Raw genomic sequence first — 19,486 nt, 5'->3', positions numbered from 1 at the left:
AACATATCAGATATCAATTTCCTCATGTAACCTGACAAAAATGCTGAACGATTGGAATGCGTTAAATCCCAGGTATGATTAGTAAAGGCTGGTCAATCACTGGAGTTTGAATAACAATAACCTCTTTAAGTTACGCTGATCAAAGTCTTGATCAAATATTTCTTATGTGCGTATGAGGGAGAAATTTAAAAGATAATCCATATGTAAAATAGTTATGATATTCTTTTGCATTTTCCATATATATATATATATATATATATATATATATATATATATATATATATATATATATATATATATATATATATATATATGTGTGTGTGTGTGTGTGTGTGTGTGTGTGTGTGTGTGTGTGTGTGTGTGTGTGTGTGTGTGTATGTATGTATACACAGACATTTATGAAATTGTGTTTCAAGAATCCTGACGTGAAACCATGTGTTGAAACAGATATTGTTGTATTTCGAGATGGTCATATTTCTTTTTATTTTGCCAAGTAAAAACATGCCCTACATATTCGTTCTACATTCGTTTATTACTTACTGTTCTTATTTTAACTGATGTGCTCCTGGGGCAGAAGTACAAGCGATGATGGAAAGTGTCGCTGAAGAAGTCACAAATGTGTGAGGAAAGATTTAAACTTATATTAATATGCGTTTCTATTGCGTTCTATTTTAAATGATTATGTAGAATATTTCTCCTACCTGTCATGTCGCTCTAACTTTACATACACGATAAAACCTTATCTCTAAATTATTGAACCCTTTCTGTAATTTATCTAATTCATGAAAATTTAGTATAGTCTCTTCGACACCTACGCATTTTCCAAACTTCTCTTACACAGCATTTTTTGTCATTACGCTTACCTCCTGATATAGCAATAGCACATCACGTGCATTATTTTTTGATCACTGCTTTTCTTTGAACCATAATCTCTCCCAGTCTTTTAATCTCTTCCATTTCAAGCATTTCTTATATGCGTGAATTCCATTTTTCCATTTACTGTCAGAACAACAATGAACCGGAGTACACATTCTTTCACCATGTTTCCGTCGAAGGCAGAAGGCCAGTTTGCTACGTTTGTAGTAGCAAAACTCACCTTCGAAACACATGCCCAGTAGCCCAGGAGCAAAGGCAACAATACCAAGAAAGACAACAACAACAACAACCACAAGAAAACCAAAAGCACAAGATAAAAGCAGCATTACTGCCTACACCGCCATATGCACAACTGGTCAAGCAGCTGTACAACGAAATGGAGAATCGTCACCAGCCAGCAACCCAGCCGAACCAAACAACAACACCAACAGTACCACCAAGAACAGAATCAGCACCATCACCACCACCACCACCAACGACAACAACCCCACAAGAAGAAGGGAACACGAAAAAGACTCCCCCCCCCAAACCCAAACACCACATCCCAACTGTCACGAAACAGCACCAACATCACCAACAACAAAATCAACCCACACAAAAATAGACCCCAACACCCTTCCCCTCCCACCCTCCGATTCCTCCGACATGTCGTCAGATGAAGATGACACAGAGGATTGGCAAGTGGCCACGGGGGGAAGAAGAAAAAGAGGGAAAAAATAGAACGGAAAAACAAACAAACAAAGCGGGGAGGTTTACCAGCCCCGAAACCAACACATCCACAGAAAACAAAAACACCAACACAAACGCACCAACACAGAACCCCACAACAATGTTGACGGCGATAAACACAAACAATCCAGACCTAATGAAATTTATTAGGTCAAACACTAACATAACAGAAAATGACACGAAAACAAGCAATCACCCACGCACAACACCACCACAACACATCAAAATCATACACGTAACACGTAGCACATACAATACACTGAAATCTCTCTACCCGGATGCAGTCGGGAGATTCCAGAAATATTCATCTAAAAAACTGTACAAAGACCTTCTGAGAGAAGACTGTGAGGCGAAGAACCAAGAACTTTCGGAGAGTAAGTAACTTTCTCTCTCTCTCTCTTTCTCCTTTCGTGTGTAAAACACAAATTTTGATAGGATCATGCTCAAAATAGGCAGTATAAATGTACGTGGCTTGGGGTCGCCTTGGAAACAAGGGTATCTGTTAAACGACATCAAGTCACAAAATCTGCATGTCATAGCCATCAGCGAGACCAGACTCCACAGCCCGCGGGCCCTCCAGCACATGTTCGGCGGACATTTCAACATTTATTTTTCTCCATGTCTGCCGAGAATGGGTGGAAGAGGCACCACGGTGCTTCTTCGGAAGAGTTTGGACCTCAAAGTAAAAGCAATTTTCCTTGACCCGGAGGGTAGGCTGGTCCTCTTGGATGCCGACGGCAGCAATGGGCGTGCTTTTCGACTGATAGCAGTTTATACACCGTCTTTAACAGGCCAGCCAGATTTCTATCGACGTCTAGAGGTTTTCTTGGGAACGTCTCGACCTTTACTTCTAGTGGGGGATTGGAACGCTACCCTGGACACGCATCTAGATTACGCAGGCAGCGATAGCAATAGAAAGGGATGCAAAAGCCTCAAAGACCTGCTCAGACGTTTCCAACTGTCTGACAGGTACCGACTAGACCACCCGAATGTGCTAATGTGGACATGGAGTAACCGCATCGGGTCGTCCAGATCGTACTTAGATAGGGTATTCTGTAGGACAGTGAATAAGGATAGAGTAGGTTGTCCACAATTCCACATAGTTAGCTACACAGACCACAAATTTGTCACTTGTACGCTTGACTTAGATAAGACACATAGACAGGGTCCCGGTTACTGGAAGCTGAACGCGTCGTTCACGGCACGCCAGGCTTACAGGGTCCGGATTAGCACTTTAGTTAAGAGAGCATTAACGGGTGCCATCATCAACAACAGATGGTGGTATGCCCTCAGAAAAGCAATCAAGTCAGAATCGGTTAGGTACAGTAAAGCCCTAGCGTTAGACCGAAATAGAATAGAGGGAGACCTAGTTAAGAAATTAGAAGAGGCACTTAGTACTGGCATCGCGTCCAACGTAATGGCAGCGAGGTTGGCCCTCGACCAACATTTCAACGCCAAACACGAAGGATGCGTTGTCAGAGTTAGGATGCGTGCTCTGAGGGACGAGGGAGTTGGAACGGCACGAGAGGCCCGAGTAGCGGAGGCGCAACGAGGCAACAGAGCCACCATTAGGTCTCTGACAGATGAAGAAGGGCGCGAATTACTCGAACCTGAAAGGATGTGCGAGGCCTTTCAACAGCACTTTGCCCGACTGTTCGGGACAACTGGTCGATCAGAACGCAGAGTAGACTTTAGTGCCTACCTGCATGGCCTGCCACGACTCTCAGCAAGAGAGGCGGAGTGTTGTGAAAGACCCATCACAGCCGCGGACGTACGGGATGCGATGGCAGGCTGTAAGGGAGACAGGTCGCCAGGCTTGGATGGTCTGCCCTACGAACTTTATTGTCATATGCCAGACTTGTTTGGAGGCGTTTTGGCAGCTGTCTACTGCAACTGGCAGCAAAACGGGAGCATCCCCGTCTTTGTAAAGCGAGGAGCAGTGGCACTACTAAAGAAAGACCCAAACAAGGGGAACATCATAAATAATTTTTGGCACATCACTCTGCTCAACGCAGATTTGAAAATTTTGGCCAAAGTGTTAGCCGAGAGGTTGGCGCTTGTCATCGAGAAACTAGTCGACAGGGCGCAGACGTGCGCCGTGCCGGGTAGGAGTATCCATGACAACCTTCATCTGATCCGCTACATCATGGACAGGGTAGTTAAGGAACCTGGCATGGGTGGGGCGCTGATCAATTTGGATCAATCAAAAGCTTTCGATAGGGTAGACCATCACTACTTGGAAGCCGTCCTCATAGTGGCTGGTTTCGGTCCCGTCTTCCGCGGTTGGATCACTGCCTTATACAGCAGCATCCGCACAGTAGTTCGCGTAAGCGGTCATCTATCCAGACCCTTCGGCATCATGCGTTCGGTTCGTCAAGGATTCCCTCTCTCGGCCCTTCTGTATGTATTGACTCTTGAGCCTCTACTGCGGAAGCTGGTGACGCTGAGGGGCATCCCACGAGAGCTGGGATGTGGGACGAGCGTGTCTGCATACGCGGACGACGTCACCGTCATAGTGTCGAGCCAAAAGCACATCGAGCTGGTCAGCGAGAGACTAAAAGAATACGAAGCGGTAATGGGAGCAAAAATTAACCGGGATAAGTCAGTGGGCTTGCGGCTCGGCACCTGGAGAAGCAAGCCCATGCCGTCTAACAGCGTCTCCACTGTGGGACGCTGGACCGACGGGCCGGTTAAATTGCTCGGAGTCTGGTTCGGTCCGGACCTCTAAATGGAGAAGAACTGGGGCGAAATAACGACTAGGGTGGTCACTCTCACCCGGCAATGGGCCGAGAGGAAGCTATCCCTAAAAGGTAGGGCGGAGGTGGCGAACGCGTACATTGCATCCGTCATCGAATACCGTCTGACTATCATGCCTTGTCCCGACCCTACCATCACCAAACTGGAACGCATACTCTTCCGCTTCTTGTGGAAGGGAAGCGTTCCGATGGTTAGGCGATCCGTTTGCTGTCAACAGCCGCTAAATGGACGGATGGGTATGCCGTGGTTGATGATGCGCAGACATGCGCTGAGACTGCGACATCTCCGGCGCTTCCTAGACGACGGTGAACAGGTGTGGTCGCCGTTTGTGCGGCGCGCTCAGAATCTGGACGTCGACGAGGAACACTTGACCCGCCTGTTCAGGACAACTGTCGGGCCGGGACCTATGGACAACCACCAGAGATCCCTGGCCAGGCAGTGCTATCGAGAAGCATTACCCGTTCGGGATAAGCTTTACAGACACGGTTCGAGACACACCGGACCGACATGCCCGAGATGTGGTCAGAGCGACGAAACCGTTCTGCACGCACTCGTGCAGTGTCCAAGGATTTCCGACCTGTGGGCTTATGCCGAACGGCTGCTGTCACTTGTGGGACGAGTCCGCCTGTCAGCCGAGTCTATTGTGCAAATTGCTCCACCACCATCCCTCAACAGGGAAGGCAAGGCAGTGTTCATCATACTGGTGGCCATGGTGAAAGAATGTGTGTGGTGGACCCGAGCGAAAGGATTAGAGACGAAAACTTACCTCTCTGGCCAATCGCTCATCAACTTTTTCAAGTATTACTTGAAAAGGAAGGTGAGAATAGAGAGACAGTTTTTGTCTCGTGAAAGTTTCATTAAAAGGTGGGTGAATGTAGCAAAGATGGTGCGTGAGAGTGACGATACCTCTTTGAGCATGATCCTATAAATCGAAAAAAAAAAATTTAAAAAAAAAAGAGAGAGAGAGCACTTCGCTCTCATGTGTCTATTTCCTGCTGAGGTTACCATGGTCTTTTCCGTAGGCTTTTCTCTCCATGGATAAACCTAATGTTACCCCATTTTACACAATTGACATTTTCTGTGATATACGATACCCCATTTTTTTTTTGCCCTTACCGATCCCTTTTGATCGGATTTTTTTTTTTTAAAGAAAAGCTCTACAGTTGTATTTGTCCCCTGTGTGTGCAGCCCTGTGTGGCTAATAAAAGAAAGTTATCTCTCTCTCTCTATATATATGAATGTGTATATATATACACACACGCACAAACATATACATATGAATATGTATGTAGGTATATAAATATATATATATATATATATATATATATATATATATATATATATATATATATATATATATATATATATTTATAGTTTCATCTTAGAGCTGCGGCCATGCTGATGCACCACCGTGTTACTACACTGTTATTACAGGGAGCCTCTTACAATATGTGGCACTTGGTGAAGAATGGAGTTTGATTTAGCAACCCTCATTTGCAGCTCCTGCCGCGAGGTAGGTTCATCTGGGACTCTCGATAGGAAGAGGTCCAGCTTTGATTTAAAAAAAAACTACATCTACTTTGTGCAGATTCCTCAGGCTCCATGGGAGAATATTAAAAAGCTGCGGGCCCCTGAATCCCAAGCTGTTGCAGTAACTGGTCCTGAAGCGCGATGGCATTGCTGGGATCTTTGGCACTATGCAGTGTCGTCCCGTTCTAGCATTGGTGTAACTTTCAATGCCAAAATTTGGCACAATTCCTTCCAGGATCTTCCAGATGTATATTACTGCATACCTCTTCCGACTTCTCTCCAGGGAGTAGAGTCTTAGCTGTTTCAGCCTTTCCCAGTAGCTGAGCAGTTGAAAAGAGACAATCTTCTTTGTGAATCTCCTCTGGATTGCTTCAAGGTCTGCTGTTAATTTCAGACTGGTGGGTGACCACAGCTATGAGCAGTAATCCAGGAGGCTGAGGACGAATGTCCTCCAGAGGATCATCATGGTTTCCTTATCTCTGGTTCTGAATGTTTTCAGGATCCATCCAGCCAATCGTCTGCACTTTGTTGCCATTCTGGTAATGTGCACTTGGAAAGAGGTATCATCACTCATGTCGATACCCAGGTCTCTCACTGATTTAGGCTCTGGGATTGAAATTGAAATTCCCTGCGGACCAGTGTACTCTGTAAGTTTCATATTCAGTTTTGGACGTTGGTAGCGCAGGGCTTGGAATTTTTCAGCATTAAACTGCATATTATTGTCCTCAGCCCATCTGTAAACTGAGTCCAATTCCTGCTGCAGGTGTGCAACATCACTGGAGTTCTGTATTTTCTGCGAGACTTTTGTATCGTCTGCGTAGCTTGCAAGAGTGGTTACCTGGGCACTTGAAGGCATATCTGAGAGAGCAAATATAAAAAGCAATGGTCCCAAGACAGTGCCCTGTGGAACACCGCTCACTATTTGTGCTTTCATAGAAGTGGCTCCATTAGCCACTACTGTCTGACGTCTATATTTCAGAAAGTCATGTAACCACTCTCCAAGTTTTCCAGCTATACCAAGATCACGGAGTTTGTGGCATATCACACCATGATCCACCTTGTCAAAAGCTTTTGCAAAATCAAGGTATATTAGGTCCACATATGAGTTGTTGAGTAACTGCCTCAACACCCAGTCGTAATGTTGTAGGAGCTGGGTCAGGCAGCTCCTACCTGGTCGAAAGCCATGTTGGGTATCACTCAGCAATTTATTTCCTTCAAGGAATGCGATTAGTTTTCCTCTGATTATCCTTTCCATGACTTTGCTGATGTGTGAAGTCAGGGAGATAGGCCTATAGTTTTTGGCATCTGCTCTGCTTCCCCCATTATGGATTGGGCATATTATTCCCTTCTTCAGCTTGCTTGGCAGTCTTCCGTTTGCGAGAATGCTCTGGAAGAGGATCTGGAGGGGTTTTGCCAGGGCATGCTTACACGATTTAAGGAGGATTGCTGGGAAACCATCAGGGCCAGCAGTTGAGTTTGAGTCCACTTCATGTATAGCTAGTAGTACATCTTCTTCGCTGATGTTGATGTATTCCATCGTAACTGCCTCACTGGTTATAGGGAAGGTAGCAAAAAAGTCCACTGGTTTGTTCACTTGTCTGTGCTCCAATAGAGTGGTGAAGACACTTTTGAATTGCTCATTCAGTACCTCACTGATCCTAGTTGGACTGTCTGTGAGGGAGCCATCCTTTTATATATATATATATATATATATATATATATATATATATATATATATATATATATATATATATATATATATATATATATATATATATGTTGTTGTACTTGGGGATGGTCATATTGCCAGTTTAGCCAATAAAAACACACGCACTGTATATTTGGTGTTAATTTTTTTTTTTTTCTTTTTTTTCAGCTTTATATTACATTAATCTTAATCTTAATCTTATTTCGGCCAGAGTTCTTTCGTCACACTTCTGTGACCTCATCAGTGGTCCTTTGTTTCCTTCTTTCTTATGTGTGTCTCACCTTGCTAACTATCAGCCATTTTGTATTTTGTATTCCTATTGTATGTGTCTACGCATGCGTGTCCTTCAATGTGTCTGTGTCTTTTGTAAGTGCATGTGTGTATGGGGAGTGTCTGTATCACCTATATTCTCTGTTAATACGTGTTCGTTTGTATTAGTTTTTATTTATTTATATGTTCATGTGTGTGTGTGTGTCTGCGTTTTTTTTTTTTTTTGTGTTTAATTAAATTTTGTTAACGTATGTAGTATTTAATTCCATTTGTTTATCTATGTATTGTATTATACTTTGTTCCTATTATTGGTTTATGGGTAACATGTTGTCACATGCTGTGGTTTGTTAGTGGCGTATGTTAGTGTTCCATTCTAGTTTCCTATTCAGGCTAGGTTTCCCTTCTATTATGTGTGTAGCTTCAGTAATTTGTCTAAGTGGTGCATCACTGCTATGTGTAGATAAGATTTTAATTTCTATGTTGTTGATTGAGCCTCTATGTTCTTGCCCAGCGTGCTGGTGCAGAACTGATGAGTTCTTCCCTTCCTTAAGTTCCCTCCAATGTTCGTTTGCCCGCTCCCCTATACTCCTTGCTGTTTCGCCTACATATGTCGTTGTCTTATTTCTGCATCGTCCCTCTGTACATCTTATACTATAGACCACATTTCTAGTTTTGCAGTTCGTTTGTGGGCTAAATCTACATACGATACAGTTCCTATCAGTGCAGGGGGTTCTACTGTACATATATGTAGGTTTTATTCATTCATATATAAATTTGTGCACATTATATACATAGATATGTGTTTGTATGGATATATAATAGACATGCGTGTGGGTGTGTGTATTATAATATCACAAGGCAAAATATTCCTTTATATAATGAAAAGATTTCTTTTGGAAAATCTATTTCTGGTTAATTTCATAAAGTGTTCATTTCAACGCATTTGCAAGACAACTTTCAATGAAATATTTGAATATTCTTGTGTTCCCATATATATATATATATATATATATATATATATATATATATATATATATATATATATATATATATATATATATATATATATCTATATATATATATATATATATATATATATATATATATATATATATATATATATATATATATATATCTACGCCAACACATGTGGTTTATACTTTATTTTAGACCAGCTTAACAGGTAAATAAACAAACCTGTTAGCGATGCTTGCATATATATATATATATCTTTGTATATATTTATATATATATATATATATATATATATATATATATATATATATATATATATATATATATATATACATACGTATATATATAAATATATATATATATATATATATATATATATATATATATATATATATATATATATATATATATATATGTATGTATATATGCATGCATTGTATATATGTATTTAAATATGTGTGTGTGTGTTTGTGTGTATATATATGTGTATATATAAATATATTTACTTTTACATATATATATATGTATAAATATATATATATATACACAAACACACACACATACACACACATACACACACACACACACATATACATATATATATATATATATATATACATATATATTAAAATGTCTACATATTCTATGTATATCAAAATAGTTTAACGAAAAGTGAACTACCAAAAAGAATTTGTCATTCAATAAAGTTGTTATGTATATTATTTACTCAATTTTTTTTTCTCGTTTCATTTCACACCTTTTATATAACTTACGATAATTTTATATCTTAATACATTTATGCCATATTACTTCTACCCTCACAGTTCCCAGCTGCGAAAAGAAAATGATATACCTAAATACGAAGATGGGGAAAAGATAAATAAATATTTCAATATATAGACAGATGGATGAATAAAGAAATAAATTAGACAGAAAAATGTGTATCGAAACTTTAATATATTCGAAGCAGCTGTAAATTTGCAAGAGTGACAGATGTGTTCATGCTAAAATCTCTCCTCATCTCTATGCATTTCTCTCTCTTCACATTTTCAAATCACTATCGTTCTCTCCATATTTAGATTAGCGATTTATGCTTACATCAATGTTGATATTTATGGATGTTATTATACACTAGACGACTAGGAATTCATTTTACTGCCGAATATAGTCTACATTTTTCAATGCATATATGTAAATATGGATGGTTGTGTTAGTGTATCTATATATGTACAAGTATCTATAGATGTGTGTGCTTGTATGCGCATAAGTAACTATATATATGTACACACATGCCTACATGTATATACATATGTAAATACATATAAACATAAACATATGTATATACATATTCATATATATGTATATACATGTATATGCATATATATACATATACACACACACACACACACACACACACGCATATATATATATATATATATATATATATATATATATATATATATATATTATTTTGTTTAAAAGAGTTCCAACACTGTCTGTTTTTTATGTTTTATTTATATTCCTGCAGAACCAATGTGGGGTATAGAATATGGAATATACAATATATAATATGATATACAATATATAATATAAAATAAAATAAAATAAAAATGGATGGCACCATGAAAGAAAGTATTGAATGTAGATGAAATATTGAGTGTTCAATATAAAGGATCAAATATATAAATATAAATATAAATATAAATATATAAAGGCGACTCGAGTTTCAGGGCTATTTCCCTTCGTCATGGTCGGTATGACAGACTTTAACAGTCTGTTAAAGTCTGTCATACCGGCCATGACGAAGGGAATTAGCCCTGAAACTCGAGTCGCCTTTATATATTTATATTTATATATTTATATATTTGATCCTTTATATTGAACACCCAATATTTCATCTACATTCAATACTTTCTTTCATGGTGCCATCCATTTTTATTTTATTTTATTTTATATTATATATTGTATAATCCATATTCTATACCCCACATTGGTTCTGCAGGAATATAAATAAAACATAAAAAACAGACAGTGTTGGAACTCTTTTAAACAAAATAATATATTCCTCTATACACGATCATACAAAAAAGCCACCTTTTTTGTATTTATTTTTACTCGCATATATATATATATATATATATATATATATATATATATATATATATATATATATATATATATATATATATATATATATATATATATATATATATATATATATATATATATATACATATATACATATATACATATATACGTATATATATGCCCAGAATACCGAATGATACCTTTTAGTGATCATATTGAGAAATGCGCAAAACAAATGCTACCATAATTAATAATCTTTCCTTTCTATCATTGTGCCATTAAAACACCAACACAGATTAGATTAAATAAGGAAACCTTTTTCATTCAAAAATACAAACCCAAACTTAACCATTGCTAACACATTTAAATAAGGAAATTCATCACCCCACTGAGAAAAAAGGAAAAAAATATAAAACAAAACCATGATAAATTAATCAAATTCTACCACCTCCTAGATTTCGATTATCTGCCCTATACCGGAAGAAATCCCTAATTACCTCCCCCTATCTAGAACTCTTCTTTTTCAGACTGAAGCGAACACGTTACAATGAAGTAGAGAAATTTGAAAAGACAACACGAAACCGGTTATTTCTCAAAATACAATGTTTATATACCAAAAAGATTTTATAACATTTTTCTATTTAAATCCACTGTACAGTTTTAAATTGACGTTAGACTTTAGTTGTCATATGACAAAACTATTTGTGGGAAGGTTAACTGAAAATGAATTAATAGTTTTTAAGATATTTTCGTTAAAGATTGAGTTTGTACACCATTATTGCTCATAGATACATAAACCTTCCCACATATACTTATCATAAACTGAGAATTATCAATAAAATGTTCGTTAGTAGAAATGCTGTCATCGCTACCGGATTCTATAAAATAAATGTGAAATATTAATAAATATTTTTAAATGTAATACATATTTTCGTGCTTGTTTTGTTGAAGCAATTGTTTCGTCTCAGATTATTTGTTAAAAATATCAATTGTATTAAATTGTCGTCTTCTAAGTTGTACAACCAAAAGACTAACACTTTCGACAATGTTGATCACAGAATCTCCTGAAAGAAACTATCCCCCATTGGATTGCTAGTGAGACATGGAAACTGAAAGAAGCTCGCCGTACATGCACACCGGCGCCTATATTGAAATATTTAAGAAATGGTTTCGGATTCCAGTAAGATGAACTTTAATTGTAGTACTCAATACTCAGTTCCATTCCTTCTGCCCACAGTAGCATTAATATAACTGTATACGCTGTCTCCAATCATCCATCAAAATTGATGCGTCTGACAACGCAAATGAAATATTTTATAATATGGATCTTTTCAGTTTGTGTGTGTGAGTGTGTGTGTGTGTGCGTGTGTGCACGCGCGCGCATGTATGTATGTTATGTATGTATGTATGTATGTATGTATGTATGCGCCTGCATGTATATATATGAACGCAAACATATAGCGGTGTGTCGTTTGAATCAACGAATCCTACATTGCAATTGCTAATACTAGGTAACCAACTACCCACGTAGCAACTCCAAAAACTTTGAGTCAAGGACAACAGTGCGATTATTCACGCTTACACTGTTCATGTGTTGTATGGTATTACGTGCTTTATAGGTAGTTTTTTTGTTATTAAGTAAAGGATAAGAACAAACATAATGGTATTATTATTATTATGTGTTTAATATGTATTTTTTAAAGTAAGAAATAAGAACAAACATACAGAAATTACTATGAGAGTTGAAATAAGCCACTTTTCGTTACTCCATCATGACTCTTTATTTCAAGAGTGAAGTGATTAAAAGGCAATAATATGCACCGTAAGTAATTTCCTGTTATTCATTCCGCCTTGCTTATTGACGCCATATTGTATGAAAAAAGAAATAATAACGAATGATACTAACAAAACAACAACAGTCGAAAAAGAAAAAAAGAAAAAAAGAAACGAAAAATACCCTCAGCCGTTCCAGCTCTTTTATTTATTGTAGAATAGCTGAATAATATTTCCAGTTAAGATTGTTTTTATTACCTTTTTGTTATTTGTATCACTGCCATAAAGAATACAACCGTAAACGGAAATTAACTAGATCGCGTTTGTCATTAAATATATTAATGTTTATCAGAAAAGTTTCGAGATAATATTAATTTCTTTCATGAAATCAAGGCTTCCCTCTCCATCGCCAGCAGGTCGAACAGAAGAACTATTGTTAAAAATATTCGCACATTTCACACTCTAAAACTTAGGTGTGATCTGAAAAAGAGCAAAATACGCTTCAATCGGGAATTGTGAATCGAAACTGGAAATTATTTCAGCTCTACGACTGTCATTTCAGACGCGTGGCTTCTTATTCATGTACATAAAGATGCATATTTTTGGTTAGATTAATTGTAAATGGGAAGTTGTCATATTTATACATTTCAAAAGGGCATCAGTGGTGCTTACATCTCTTATTTGAACACTCATGAAGGAGAGTACCAAATAATGATTTCCTGTATAGGAAATTTCGCCAACCTCAATATTATATTAGTGGGTTTGAATGCGAAATCATATCAATGTAAGTGCCTCAATCTGTTATTTTCTTCAATTTCATCGCGTTAAACAATGAAAATGTTGTTTTCCATCCCTAGGCATAATGAAAATTACTGTCGATTACTGTCTTGTCGTCTTGTAGTTGTACTTCATTTTATCGATCTCAGAGGGACGGAAAGCACCATTCCACTTATCTGCATTGAAACAAATAACTGAAATGAACGTAACTAAATTAAACAAAGAAAGTTGTTGCTATAACGATTTTGTTAATTCACGGCACGGAGATACGTAAAAAATAAAATGTAGAAGATACATAACTACAAAATATATATGAAACAATGGAGCACAATCACTGAAGAAATTCACCTGGTCTGGCAGGATTCGAACTTAGCGAGTTGTATAACAAAATTACATTCTGTATAGATATTTGATTGTTCTACATTAAGTTTCTTCGAAAAACAACTCATACCAATAGGAAACAACAACGGCAGTACCTAGAATTGCAGAACACAGAATTTGAACAAAACTGCAGGAAAAGCAGCAGCAGTAGTAACAATGATAGAGTATTGCAGTTGTGTGTTTGTATTTAATAAAATATAGACGATTCAATTTAGAAACATATAATCAATTTATTTATATTGCATTTCTTGGAAGTATTTGAGACAAATTCCCGATGTAATCTTAGAAACGAAAAGAAGAGAAAAAACAAACAAACAAAGAATACAACAAATAGTCCCAAATAACGAATGTGTGGGTGTGTACGAGTGTGTGTGTGTGTGTGTGCGTGAGAGAGAGAGAGAGAGAGAGAGAGAGAGAGAGAGAGAAAGAGAGAGAGAGAAGCAGAGAATGGATGAGAGTGAAATTTGAAAACGAATTTGAACAGTGTTATCGTCGATGAAGGAGAAAATATTACTTGAACACGGAAAGGGAGTGGAGATGCCAAACGATTTTTTAAGCTAATCAAAGATAATATAGGCCAATTTTGTTGCAAAACTAAGCATATGGCATGTTATATTTGATTAAACTAGCTTTGTAACTATCACGTGAGTAGTTTAAATAGAAATTGCTATCAGCTACGAATTTTGTTTTCAGTAGTTATTCCCACCAATAAAATCAAAGACGAAAAGACACCTCCTTCAGAATTAGTTAAATACGGTGTAAGGTTGAAAGATAGATCTGCTGCCTTAAGTGAATAAATACACGAGTAAGCAATCACAAACACAATATGTATACATGTACATACATGCAATCATGCAATATATACATACAATATATGTATGCATGCAATACATACACACATACATTATATATATGTATGTATATGTATGCGTGTGTGTATGTGTGTATGCAAAATGGGTTGAAACGATCGTTGTGAGTAATGAAGTTTCTGATATATTCCATTTTCCGTCTGTATCATTTGTAATATATATATATACACGCTTGACTGCGTGGTAAGCCGCTTGCATCTCGACTACATAGTTCCGGGTTCAGTCACACTGCGTAGTACGTTGGGTGCCTTGTACTGTAGACTCGGGCAAGTTTTGTGATCAATATTATGCCAACACTTCCCATCAATTTTGTATTGGTCGTATATTAGGCCTGTACTAAGGAGTCTATCTTTAATTTAATTCAGCAGGATGTGATTTGAGGGAAATTCAACTACCGTCACTAGGAAGTCGACTGGACAGTTAAAAGCTCATTCAAAGTATTCAAATATTGATGTCGATTTTCATGTTTCTATGTGTCTGTAAGTATGTCTGTGTACGCTAGTGCAGATGTAAGAGAGACAGACAGAAGGAAAGAAAGATTAAGAGAAAGAAGGAGAGAGAGAAAGGGGCGAAAGAGAGACAGATAAGTAAAAGGATTGAAAGAAGAGAAAGATAGAGCGGCAGAATGAGAAGCCATCGCCTGCTTATATCCGTATTCAAGACTAGGTAGATACGTTGGTTGGTGAACGGAATTGCATCAGAATACCAAAATGAAGAAGATACAAATATCTGTTGTGATTCTACAGAACTATCTGAACAAGATTATATCGGAGATTAACAATACTACAGATGAAATATATCAGATCACGAATGACTGGCTATTTTCAGACCAATGGATTGTCAAGAATTAGTGTTGAGTTAGGAAGATAGCGGAAGTATGCGGAGAATTTCTGCACCGAATAATAAACGGAAATTAAATAAAATATATAGACTAGAACAAGGTACACAATGAAGACTAGACCAGGGCTAAATATACCGCACCAAATCAAAATATAGGAAGGTTATTAGCACTCGTTCCCACCACCTCCGTGCCTATGCGACAGTGTACCCACACACTCACAAGTTCACTTAAACATATGTCGATGAATGTACGCGTGCGCGTTCTCATATCTAAACACATATGTACCCGCGTATAAATATACGTACATGTATGATAGTAAAAGTCTATGCAAGTGTGAGTCTACATATATACGGGTGTGTGTGTATGTGTATTATACATACGTGTATTTATATTCATATGTGTGTCTTAGTAAGAAACAGTGCATATGCATGCAGAGGCTCGCACACAAATGCGCGCGCACGCTCTCATAGCTGTGCGTACATACATACATGCATATGTAAGTACACGTATACAGTATGATGCACATATATACATACATACATACATAAATATATATATATATATATATATATATATATATATATATATATATATATATATATATATATATATATATATGTTTATATATATAAACAGACACACGCAAGTGTGTGTGTGCGTGTGAAAAGAAATTAGTAGCAAGTGATCCAGACAGAAAGTACAAATGTAATTTTGAGACTTTTATCCAATAACAATACTGTAACAGACTCAGAAACAACAGTAGTTATAGAAATACTTTTAGATTATTTTGTATGTGTGTGTGTGTGTGTGTGTGTGTGTGTGTGTGTGTGTGTGTGTGTGTGTGTGTGTGTATGTGTGTGTGTGTGTATGTGTGTGTGTATGTGTGTGTTTGTGTGTTTGTGTATATATATGTGTGTGTATGTGGGTGTGAGTGTAAGCATGCTCGTCTAGACATATGTCTTTGTCTGAAATGGACAGAATGATAGAGATACAGAGGGACGGGAAAGAGAAGTGTATATACATATACATGAAGAAAGTGACAGAGAGGGGCGGGGAGAGAAGAAAATAGAAAAAGAAAGTGCGATATATATATATATATACAGAGGGAGAGAGGAGGAGAGGGAGAGAGAGATACGAAGGAAATTGTGCATGTGCATGTGTATGTGTATGTATGAGCGAATTCTACACCAAAGTGTGCTAAGATGAAAATGGAGTAAAGTATGAAATAGTCATTGTTGGGTTCTGTTGCTCTAGGACCATATCACTTTCTATTAACATTAGATCAATTAACATATAGATTCCATATTCTATTGCTAGACGACGATAACTCAATTGATGTATATATATATATGTTCATGTATCTAACTATTTAGAGTAAAGCACAAGCAAGCAATCTACTTCGTTGTCTGACACAGAAACTGATGCGCACAAAGTATCTCTCTCTCTCTCTCTCTCTCTCTATTTGTAGATACGCGCACGCACACACACATACACAGATGGGTAAACTATCGCCACTTTATATTTTAAATTTTCCTCATGCACATTGTTCGTTTTTGATTTTGTTGACTACACAGTATAGTAGAGTCAGTTGGGCACATCTGTGAGAAAATCAGCACCATGACGCAATTCACTCTGCCAGAACTTTGAGAATGATATGCTGCACTGCTTGGCGTTGTAGCAGGAAGCTCCAATACGAGCATTTCAGAGTGTTTGGGTGTTAATCTGAGGACACTTCAACCTGTGCACATGTACCGAGTGTGATAAAAATCAAACCTCCAGTCAACATCATCATGTTTGGAGTGATCACTAGTGTTGGCAACGTTATGCCTCATTTCATCTTCCTACACGGCCTCAGATTCAACAAGGACGCCTACATCAAGTGCTTGGAGGAGGTAGTGCTGTCTTGGGTCAAGTGGGTGGTTGCTGGATGACACATATCCTAATATTATAATGCGTATAGTATTTCATATAGTTGTCCAAAATCACGGAGATGGAGGAGGGGAAAGTGTAGTATAAGTGAAGGGGGTGGGGAGAGAAATAGTAATTCAGTAAAGGTGATGTAGTGAGAGCAATAGCCCTGACTGAGAGAGAGTGAAAGAAAGTAATAGCAATGAGAGAGAGGAAATGATCAAGAGCGCATCATGTATCTTCTGTTTTTCTCCGTCATAACATATGAATGAGAAAGGAAGGGTTGATAGATGAATAACGAAAGAAGGGGGGAAACAAATCAGCGGTTCAACTCTGTATGAGTGTGTGCGTGTGTAAAAGGGAGCTATGTGAATGTTTGTGCGTGTGGTTGTGTGTGTCAGTGCATTTGTGTGTGAGTGCTTGTGTGTGTGTATGTGTGTGCATGTACAAGGGAAGTATGTCAATGTTTGTATCTCTAATTATTATGTACCATATTTTGTACCATCTCTCTCTCTCTCTCTCTCTCTCTCTCTCTCTCTATATATATATATATATATATATATATATATATATATATATATATATTATATATGTATATATATGTATATATATGTATATATATATATATATATATATATATATATATATATATATATATATATATATATATATATATATATATATATATATATATATATATATATATATATATATATATATATATATATATATACATATTTATATATGTAACAGTGCAACACTATCTTTCTGCTACCGGATATTTTTAATTATATACGTAAGAAGTTAGCCAAAATTAAATTGATGCATATTCTGCCATTGAGGAGTAAAAGCAATTTTGTAATATCATGTGACTCAGTCATTAGAAACATCAAATTACTTTGGAAATACGACTGGTTTTCAAGTAAAACTGTTATATATATATATATATATATATATATATATATATATATATATAGATAGATAGATAAATAGATAGACACATAGATAGATACATATGCGTGAGAGAGAGAGGGAGTGAGAGAGGGAGGGCAGGAATATTTGCATTTTCGAACACGAATAACCGAAAACCTGAATAATTCTATCAATCAATCAATATATATATATATATATATATATATATATATATCCATGCATACATAAATATGTACGTGTGTGTGTGTGTGTGTGTGTGTGTGTGTTTAGTAATACATGCAAACATTTTAGATACTTAAACATAAACTTCTCCACCATTTATAAAATACAACACTTTAAATAAAATCATGCTTATTTCAATCAAATATTGTAGGACATCAATAGTGGGAAAAATTCTTCGCAAACATTATATGTAATTCAATAAAAAATATTATCAATCTCTCCCGAATTAGATACTTACAGGTACTTTTTCTATTATTTTTTAAACTGTTTTATTTTTATCTCTGCTAAGTAATTACTTACTTAGCGATGCAAAATAAACATCGCCACTCCCATACACACGCACGAGTACATACGATTTATACATTAATATCTAAAATACATGTAAATTCACGATTAGAGTCGATAGCAACGTTAATAGTCTTTCCTAGCTTGGCTATAACGACTAACCTTTCACACACAATTTATATATAGAAAAATATGAGGCAATCCAACGAAGTTACACGAAGAAGATAGCCTCTATGCAGCATATAAGCTATTGGGAAAGACTCAAGAGATTAAGACTCTATTCCTTAGAGCGTAGACGAGAAAGATATGCCATAATATACAGCTGGAAGATCCTCGAAGGAATTGTCCCAAACTTTGGCATCGAAAGTTACACAAATAAAAGAACTGGACGCCATTGCATAGTGCCAAGGACTCCAAATTTGCCATCAAGATGTAGGACAAGATACTGCAATAGCCTGGGCTTTAAAGGTCCACAGCTCTTCAATATCCTCCCGAAGGACCTGAGAGACCTGTATGCGGTGGATGTAGGTGTCTTCAAGACAAGGCTGGACCTCTTCCTGTCAG

At 37.0% G+C, this 19,486-nt stretch overlaps 1 protein-coding gene across 2 annotated transcripts in view; it reads right to left on the bottom strand.

The window, feature by feature from the left end:
- Positions 1-19,486, bottom strand: part of LOC106877299 (metabotropic glutamate receptor 8) — a 619,894-nt gene that overhangs the window by 253,381 nt on the left and 347,027 nt on the right. The gene's annotated exons all lie outside the window — the stretch shown is intronic.

The sequence above is a fragment of the Octopus bimaculoides genome, chromosome 3 (assembly GCF_046866305.1).
Source record: "Octopus bimaculoides isolate indiv1 chromosome 3, ASM4686630v1, whole genome shotgun sequence".
Lineage (NCBI taxonomy): Eukaryota > Metazoa > Mollusca > Cephalopoda > Octopoda > Octopodidae > Octopus > Octopus bimaculoides.
This window is presented reverse-complemented; position numbering and strand designations above follow the sequence as displayed.